The following is a 9,131-nucleotide window of genomic DNA, read 5'->3' as shown; positions in this document are numbered from 1 at the left end:
TCTCGTTGTTCTCATGCTGCTGCATTCTCCACTATTAACTCTATGAGGTATTCAAAATTCAGGACATCATGATGACTAGCGCCAAGGAGTCTTTTGTCCAGCCTTGATGTCTAGCCTTGCTGCAACATCCTCTCCTCTCTCTTTGGTTGTATCCCTAACATGTTGGTGCATGAAGTTCTCCAATACAGTCTCCAACATCTTAGCCTTCCATGTTTCTGGTCCCCCATGTGGCTCTAGGTTTTCCCAGTCAATCTCTTCATGATTGAAATCCCCCATTATAAGTAATTTTGTCCTACCCATATGAACCCTCCTGTCCACTTCAGCTAGTGTATCCACCATTGCCCTATTGCTCACATCATACTCTTGTCTTTTCCTCTTGCTGTTCAATGGTGGGTTATGCATCACTGCTATCATCACCTTTGGACCCCCCAGTCTGAAGTGTTCCTACAATGAAGTCGTCTGTTTCTATTCTGTCCATTTCTCCCATTTCCTCAAAACTCCACTGGTTTTTGATGAGCAGTGCTACTCCTGTTTGTTTGTGTACTCACCTAGTTGTACTCACCTAGTTGAGGTTGCGGGGGTCGAGTCCGAGCTCCTGGCCCCGCCTCTTCACTGATCGCTACTAGGTCACTCTCCCTGAGCCGTGAACTTTATCATACCTCTGCTTAAAGCTATGTATGGATCCTGCCTCCACTACATCGCTTCCCAAACTATTCCACTTACTGACTACTCTGTGGCTGAAGAAATACTTCCTAACATCCCTGTGATTCATCTGTGTCTTCAGCTTCCAACTGTGTCCCCTTGTTACTGTGTCCAATCTCTGGAACATCCTGTCTTTGTCCACCTTGTCAATTCCTCTCAGTATTTTGTATGTCGTTATCATGTCCCCCCTATCTCTCCTGTCCTCCAGTGTCGTCAGGTTGATTTCCCTTAACCTCTCCTCGTAGGACATACCTCTTAGCTCTGGGACTAGTCTTGTTGCAAACCTTTGCACTTTCTCTAGTTTCTTCACGTGCTTGGCTAGGTGTGGGTTCCAAACTGGTGCCGCATACTCCAATATGGGCCTAACGTACATGGTGTACAGGGTCCTGAATGATTCCCTATTAAGATGTCGGAATGCTGTTCTGAGGTTTGCCAGGCGCCCATATGCTGCCCATATGTGTGTGTGTGTGTGTACTCACCTATTTGTGGTTGCAGGGGTCGAGTTCTAGCTGTGTGTGTGTGTGTGTGTGTGTGTGTACTCACCTAGTTGTGGTTGCAAGGGTCTAGTCACAGCTCCTGGCCCCGCCTCTTCACTGGTCGCTACTAGGTCATCTTCCTGCTCCATGAGCTTTATCGTACCTCTTAAAGCTATGTATGGATCCTGCCTCCACTACATCACTTCCCAGACTATTCCACTTTCTGACAACTCTGTGACTGAAGAAATACTTCCTAACATCCCTGTGATTCATCTGAGTCTTCAACTTCCAACTGTGACAACTTGTTGCTGTGTCCCATCTCTGGAACATCCTGTCTCTGTCCACCTTGTTGATCCCTCTCAGTATTTTATGTCGTTATCATATCATCCCTATCTCTCCTGTCCTCCAGTGTCGTCAGGCTGATTTCCCTTACCCTCACCTTGTAGGACATACCCCTTAGCTACGGGACTAGTCTTGTTGCAAACCTTTGCACTTTCTCTAGTTTCCTTACGTGCTTGGCTAGGTGTGGGTTCCAAATTGGTGCTGCATACTCCAATATGGGCCTAACGTATACAATGTACAGGGTTCTGAACGATTCCTTATTAAGATGTTGGAATGCTGTTCTTAGGTTTGCTAGGCGCCCATATGCGGCAGCATTTATTTGGTTGATGTGTGCCTCAGGAGATGTGCCCAGTGTTATACTCACCCCAAGATCGTTTTCCTTGGGTGAGAGTTGTAGTCTCTTGCCCCCTAGACTGTACTCCGTCTGCAGTCTTCTTTGCCCTTTCCCAGCCTTCATGACTTTGCACTTGGTGGGGCTGAACTCCAAGAGCCAGTTGCTGGGCCAGGCCTGCAGCCTGTCCAGATCCTTTTGTAGTTCTGCCTGGTCCTCATCTGATTGAATTCTTCTCATCAACTTCACATCTGCAAACAGGAACACTTTAGAGACTATTCCTTCCGACATGTCGTTCACAAATACTGTACCAGAAACAGCACCGGTCCTAGGACTGACCCCTGTGGAATCCCACTCATTACAGGCGCCCACTCTGACACCTCGCCACGCACCATGACTCGCTGTTGTCTTCCTGACTGGTATTCCCTGATCTATTGTAGTACCTTCCCTGTTATCCCTGCCTGGTCCTCCAGCTTTTGCACTAATCTCTTGTGCGGAACTGTGTCAAACGCCGCCTTACAGTCCAAGAAAATGCAACCTACTCCTCCCTCTCTCTCTTGTCTTACTGCTGTCCCCCTGTCATAGAGCTCCAGTAGGTTTGTGACACAGGATTTCCTGCCTGCTTGTGTGTGTGAGAGTGATTGTATGTGTGTGTTTGTGAGTGAGTGAGCTATACAGTATATCTTGTGTGGGGTCTTAGGTGGCTCACTTGGAATATGCTAGACCTCAGTGACAACAATGGTCATGTCTTGAGTCCCAGTAAGGTCCATTGCACAATTTTTGACCAGTAATATGCCTCCTTTGCCTCTAATTACATCTTGACAGTGGTTTTTTTTTTGTGGCCAGCAAGATCTGAGAGCCTTAAATAGTGTATACACTATTTAAGGAAAATGATCTTGGGTGAGTATAACACTGGGCACATCTGAGGCACACATCAACCAAATAAATGCTGCCGCATATGGGCGCCTAGCAAACCTAAGAACAGCATTCCAACATCTTAATAAGGAATCATTCAGAACCCTGTACATTTATGGATTCTTCCTTGGCTGGCATTTGTGGTTTCTAGTGCACTCTGTAGGACTTGTGGTAGTCCTTATTGCTCTTCTAGGGTCCCAACCAATGATAGCAGTTTACTTTGTTTGGCCAGCAGGGTTTGTGATAGATATGAGTCCTGGAGATGGGAAGTACAGTGCCTGCAGAAGGAGGGGGTGTTAATGTTGCAGTTTAAAAACTGTAGTGTAAAGCACCCTTCTGGCAAGACAGTGATGGAGTGAATGATGGTGAAAGTTTTTCTTTTTCGGGCCACCCTGCCTTGGTGGGAATCGGCCAGTGTGATAATAAAAAAATAATGTGACTTTCCTGCTCTCCATGGGGCCAGATCAGCCTATTCAGGAGTATGCACTTCTACAAGTGCTTCATGCCAGATGAATCCTCATTTGTTAACAGTGTAGTGCCAGAGAATGCCCCATCTAGTATTGTGAGCCTGATATGGTTGTTTTGTCAGTGAGTGCAGGACGATAAAGGGTGTAAGGGGCCTCAGCTTTCTTAGCATATAGGGATCCCTTTGTGCCTCCTACCTCTCATTCAGGACCTGAGGGTCCATGTGAGATCTCTTTGGTCTCTGGAGTCTTCTGGAACCACATCTTGATCACTAATTTGTTTTGCAGTAGCTGCAACTGTTGTTTGATGTCATGCCCTGCTATGTTTGCTGGCCCCATCCTTTTTCTGGCACTCCTGGATTGTAGTGCCTTAGTGCTTGCTGCAGAGGGCCTGACCACTACAATACTGGAAGTCCCATTCATGCCTCTCGATTTCCAGTTTTTGGGTTGGCATTGCCACCTCTCTGCAGGGTCCCCATTCAGGGTTCCTTGCTCCCAGAAGGTTAGTTGTTTACTACCATGGGAGATCAGCTTGCTTTCTGCTTATTGACATCAGAGTCCCTAATCAACTTCTTTGCTGTCTATTATTTAGGTGGGGATCCACTTTTTCCAGGGGGACATTCTCCCATTATCACTTCTGTCTTTCTGCTTTTCATTCCTTCTGTTGTTTCATCAGTGTGTCTGTCTCTTACTGCCATGCACCTTGGCTGTAAAGAATTTGTGTATTGGATGAGAGAGCTTCTATTTCATTCTCCTGCATATACCAAAGTGTGTGTGTATCCCTGGGTGATCAACTGTCTTTTGCTTTGTTTAGGGTACTTGTGAGTGGGAATTTCACCCTTCAATCTTTGGTTTGCTAGTGGAATACTAAGGTGCTCTAGATGTTTTCTTCTTTGCCACTAAGACTAATTTGGATGACTTGTGCCACTGATGTGATGTCCCTTGACTGGTGAGCGTGTGGATTTCCTTATTTCTTACCACTTACACAATTGCTTAAGGGCATCATTTTCTGATAAATCTATGGTATTCCCTGCAACCCTAGTTTCCAACTTTGAAAGCCTTATCTTAGAACATGTTTCATCTGCAGCAGTGATGTCTTTGTTTCCAGATCTCATAGGTTATCTTAGCCTGGAGAAGGTTTCCTCTACATGCTTTGGCTAATTACCATACTTTGTGTTCCAGGCTGCCCCTCCTGGAATTCTTGGACATTTGGGGTGTCCAGCAGTTCTAGGGGTCACTCCTCTTTGTGGTACTCAAAAGAAAATAGGTATGTTCTAAAAGAGCATAGGTATGTTCTATGAAATTGGGAGGTATTCATTTTCAGAGTTCACAAGGTATTCTTTACTCATACTATAGCCCCTCTATTGGTCTCTATCTTGCTTACTTGACATGACACTATTCTTGTGACCTAGAAGTTCCTGGGTTGTGTGCAGTTTAATTCACTCAAACCATAGAGTCCAGTATCTGTAAGACAGCAGTCATTGTTACCATGACCCCATTATAGGGCCAACAGCTATCCCACTCGTGTTAGACGCCACCACTACTGTACCCCCACCATATTACTAACATCACTGAATGGATCTTCCTATAACAAAAATTTGTACTAAAGGATTTTTCCTTATGTATAACCTAAAATACAAAGGTTTCAGGGCACCAGCCTGAGTGAGCTTTATTCCTAAGCTTAGCTTCTAGCTTACAGAAGGTGAATCAGAGACTAAAGGTTTATGAGTATCCTGGAGCCACCCATAAGTATTTAGGGACTCCTTGTTCCTGCCTGTATTGTGGTAGCAGACTCAAGAAAGGTTGGTCACTCCCTTCATTCTTGTTTCTGTATTGAGTATCCATTTGCAACTTACCTCATTGTGAGCACTATTTTATCTCTTCAGATTTCATCAGCCAGGGCATGAGTCTTCTTAAAATCTGTTGCCAGGTCACCAGATGCATCTCAGGTTCACTGGCCCAGGTCCAAGTGGGACTGCTGCTGGAGGGCATGCAGCTGACCAGTAAGTTGACTTTTGTGTGATACTATGTGCATCTAACTTTACTATTCAGCATCTTGTTCCCAAGATTTCTAAAAGGCTCCTGAAGTAAAACCTTAAGTTGCTGACCTTTTTTTTTATTCAGGATCAAGAGAGGCATTCCTCAAAGATATTCTTGCTCTTTCTGGGGAAACATATGCTAAGTTATGGGAAAGATTCACACATCTTCAGGGTGTCTGAATCAATGTGACCAGGACTATAAACTAAAGAATGAAGAGTGCATTCCCTACCTGAGCATAAGGTCTATAGCCATGGTATTAATGATACACTCTGCCTTTAAAGGCATGTTATGTATGGTGCATTCTGCCTTTAAAGCCATGGTATGTATGGTACATTCTGCCTTTAAAGCCATGGTATGTATGGTACATTCTGCCAGTATAAATAAGAGTATAATGCATATACAGCCTGGGGTATTTGATTAAGTTGAAGGAATCTCAACCCAGCTATTGTTGGCCCCTCATTGTGTTTTTGAGGAGAAAGTGTTTCTATGACTACGTTAAGTTATTTACTGGCTGGTGACTGTTTAAGCAAACAGTTGGTGTGTGGTGTACATGGACTTTCATTCTGGCTTTGGTTGGGCACCAGTAAATTTAAATGCTAGGCTTTACTCAGTGTCTGTAGTGATAGAGCCTCTGTAGTCAAATCTTAAGTGACATGCTTACAAGCAGCTTGGTTAATAAAAATGATGTTACTCATTGGCTGTGGGTTTTGGTCTCCATGTCTTGCCTTGGGATTCCCCACTTCTGTTTATCAGCTACCTCCACTTTAATTGGGGGTATTTGTGGAAGAGTTCCTAATGGGTCATTAGAGTCTTGCAACAGAATGTAGTGCTATACATATTTCTGTAGAATGAAAAATGTATTTCTGTATTAGGGCATGTTCTGTGTAAGCTGTTTTATATTGGTCGTCATCTGGTATTACAGTCTGGAGGGTTGCTGAAAGATGGTGCTGATCACAGAATAAAACAAAAGAGGAAATGTAGGAGGAGGATAATGAGCTAGAAAAGTGCAATATAGTTCTTACTAGCAGGCTGTCTTCTTAACCATAGATATCATGGCACTGTTGTAAAAATGGTCAAATGGGTGGCTGTTGATGGAGCCTTCAGCAGTTGAAATTTTTCTGTTTTACATCAGCCGTGTGCAGTGGGTGCTCATTGTCTGTTCACTTTTTATCTTATATTTATAGTTTTTCTGTTGTAACCGAATCTAACCTAACTTAGAAGTGTGCTGCAAAAGCTAAGTGAAAAAGTGACACCAGTTATTAGGAGGATGGGCTGTTACTGGAGGTGTTTGTGGGCGGGGTGTTCCCCATGCATTAGCAGGCACTTTCATAGTAATGCTTATTTAACAAAGCCTAGTATTGTAACCAGTTTCATTTCAAATTTAGAGTGAAAGCATTTATTTTTATAATTCTTTTGCATCATTTCTTCTTTAAGTACTTAAGAATGTCTCTGCGCTGTTTTTAAAGTAAAACAAGGCAGTATAGCTCCCCATTAGCCACTTTTGAAAGTAATTTTTTATTGGGGTGACCTTGTCTTCATTCAGTGTCTTGATACCAAATAAGTTAAATGCCACTAGCTTATCAAACCTCAGCACCAGATGTTGTGTTAAATAATTCCATTGGTAATTTCAGGTATATTAAATTTTTATCTAAGCCAATTCATCATACTTAGTAAGAAATAATTATTGATAGTCTTTACCATAGATGCTCATTATGTTAATTATTGATAATCATTATTATTATATACAATATAATTATTGATGATCGTAAATAAATATCGGTGATTATTGATACTTATATTGTATGATGATTATTGATGAAAAATCAGTGAATATTGATGATCATGTATAATACAGTGGTAACTTGACTTACGAGTGCCCCAACTTACGAGTTTTCAAAGTTATGAGCCATCGCTTGGTCAGTTTTTTGCTTTGACTTGCGAGCCAAAATCCAAGTAACGAGCGAGCTTCAGATACACCGCCACTCACAGGAGATAACAAGGAAATATCAAAAACCTCGATAATAACTAATGTGTAACATCCTTTCAGTTTTGATACCACTGGTAATGTCATCCTGCCAGAATGTTCTATAACGTATGCCCTAAGTAAAGAGAAACAGTTCTGGAACATGTGTAATACATGTTCGGCAGGCTGGCTGGCTGGCTGATTTGCCTTGGCTGTCTCTGTCTCCTCCTGTTTGTCTGTATCTCTGTCTCTGTCTGTGTCTCTATCTGTCTGTCTCTATTTCACAGGTACACATAAATACAATTATAGATAGTGTAAATTACCTAGGATAACCCCAAAAATCCAGACAAAGTGCTATATTATGCTTGTAGATATAGGCAAAATAAGCATGACTGGCAGGTAATACACATTTTCATTTGTTCAGGAATCAGATGTGATGACTCTACATTATGTGTAATACCTGTGGATTCATCAGCAGCTCTGTCTCTGAGACAGAGACAAGTAGAGAGACAGAAAGACAGATAAGTAGAGACAAATATAAACATAGAGCTAGACAGAGAGAGACAGACAGACAGACAGACAGACAGACATGTTTATGTGTAACAGTGAAAAATAAAGCCAAGGCAGTGCATGATCATCAAATGTCATTCCACTGCTGTACGGTCAGCAGTGGAGTGACACTCATCTTACACTGTGCTTCAAGGAGATTCATATATACTCCAGCATTTCTAAAACATTCCTGGGACCTGGCAAAAAAGGCAAAAATCATTTCTTATTTATAAATACATTTTTCTTATTTAAAAACCCATAAAAAAAATGGGGTAGTTTTTTTGGGGCTGGAATGGATTAATGGCATTTCAATTAATTTCAATGAGGAAAATTAATTTGATATACGAGCAGATTGAGTTACGAGCTGAGCCATGGAACAAATTAAACTCGTAAGTCAAGGTACCACTGTATAAGGATTGTTGATGACCATAAATAATTATAATACTGTACTGATTTTAGGTAGTAATTATAGTTGATTAGTGGTTATGAGTATAAATAATAATTATCATATTCTGTATACATGTATTGATAATCTGTAATCATAGATTATTATATATTATGTGCATATAATCATAGGTAATAATTGTTATAATCATTATATATCAGTATATAAATATTAGAAATTATTATACAGCAGTTAATTATTAGCATGATTATTTATTTTTATGTAATAAATGTACAGTAAATGATCAATGAACATTATAAATAATATTTGTAGATTATATATAATGATTGTAATCATTATATGTTTATAATTATAATCACATATGAGGTGCTAAGAAGAAAACAGATGAATCGCCAGCAAGCAAAAATTTCATTTATTTTTACAGAGATGTTTGTCACTCTTTAAAATGAGATCAGTTTGATCAAAATTGTATGGTTGGTTACTGAGATATTATTGCAGACACATTGGAAATGTTTGTAGGTGAACTCCTAGGTGGCATTTGGCGAGTTTGTCATTTTTCTTTAGTTTGCAAAGGTTTGTAAACAAACTCAAATGTATAATTACTATGCTGATTATTCATAATCATTAAACATTACAGTTAATTACGTAAAATCAATTGGTGCCTGAATCACATCAAATGTCTTAACTTCTACTCCAGCTCACTCTCGCACCAAGAGTGATAAATGTTTACATTTGAATGTTGCCTACTCCTGTGCTGGGAAACGAACCTCAGATGGTTTGTCTTTCTGCTGTGGTGTAGGTATTGAGAGAGAAAATGATTATAGATAATCACACACAACAATGATTATGGAGGACTTTGCACTCAGCAGTAGTAAAAAGTGAAATCTTTTATTTTATTATTGGTATTCTTATCACTTTTAGTGAAATTGGATTTTAAAATTTG

Source organism: Cherax quadricarinatus, chromosome 31, assembly GCF_038502225.1.
Source record: "Cherax quadricarinatus isolate ZL_2023a chromosome 31, ASM3850222v1, whole genome shotgun sequence".
Lineage (NCBI taxonomy): Eukaryota > Metazoa > Arthropoda > Malacostraca > Decapoda > Parastacidae > Cherax > Cherax quadricarinatus.
Note: the sequence above shows the minus strand (reverse complement) of the source record.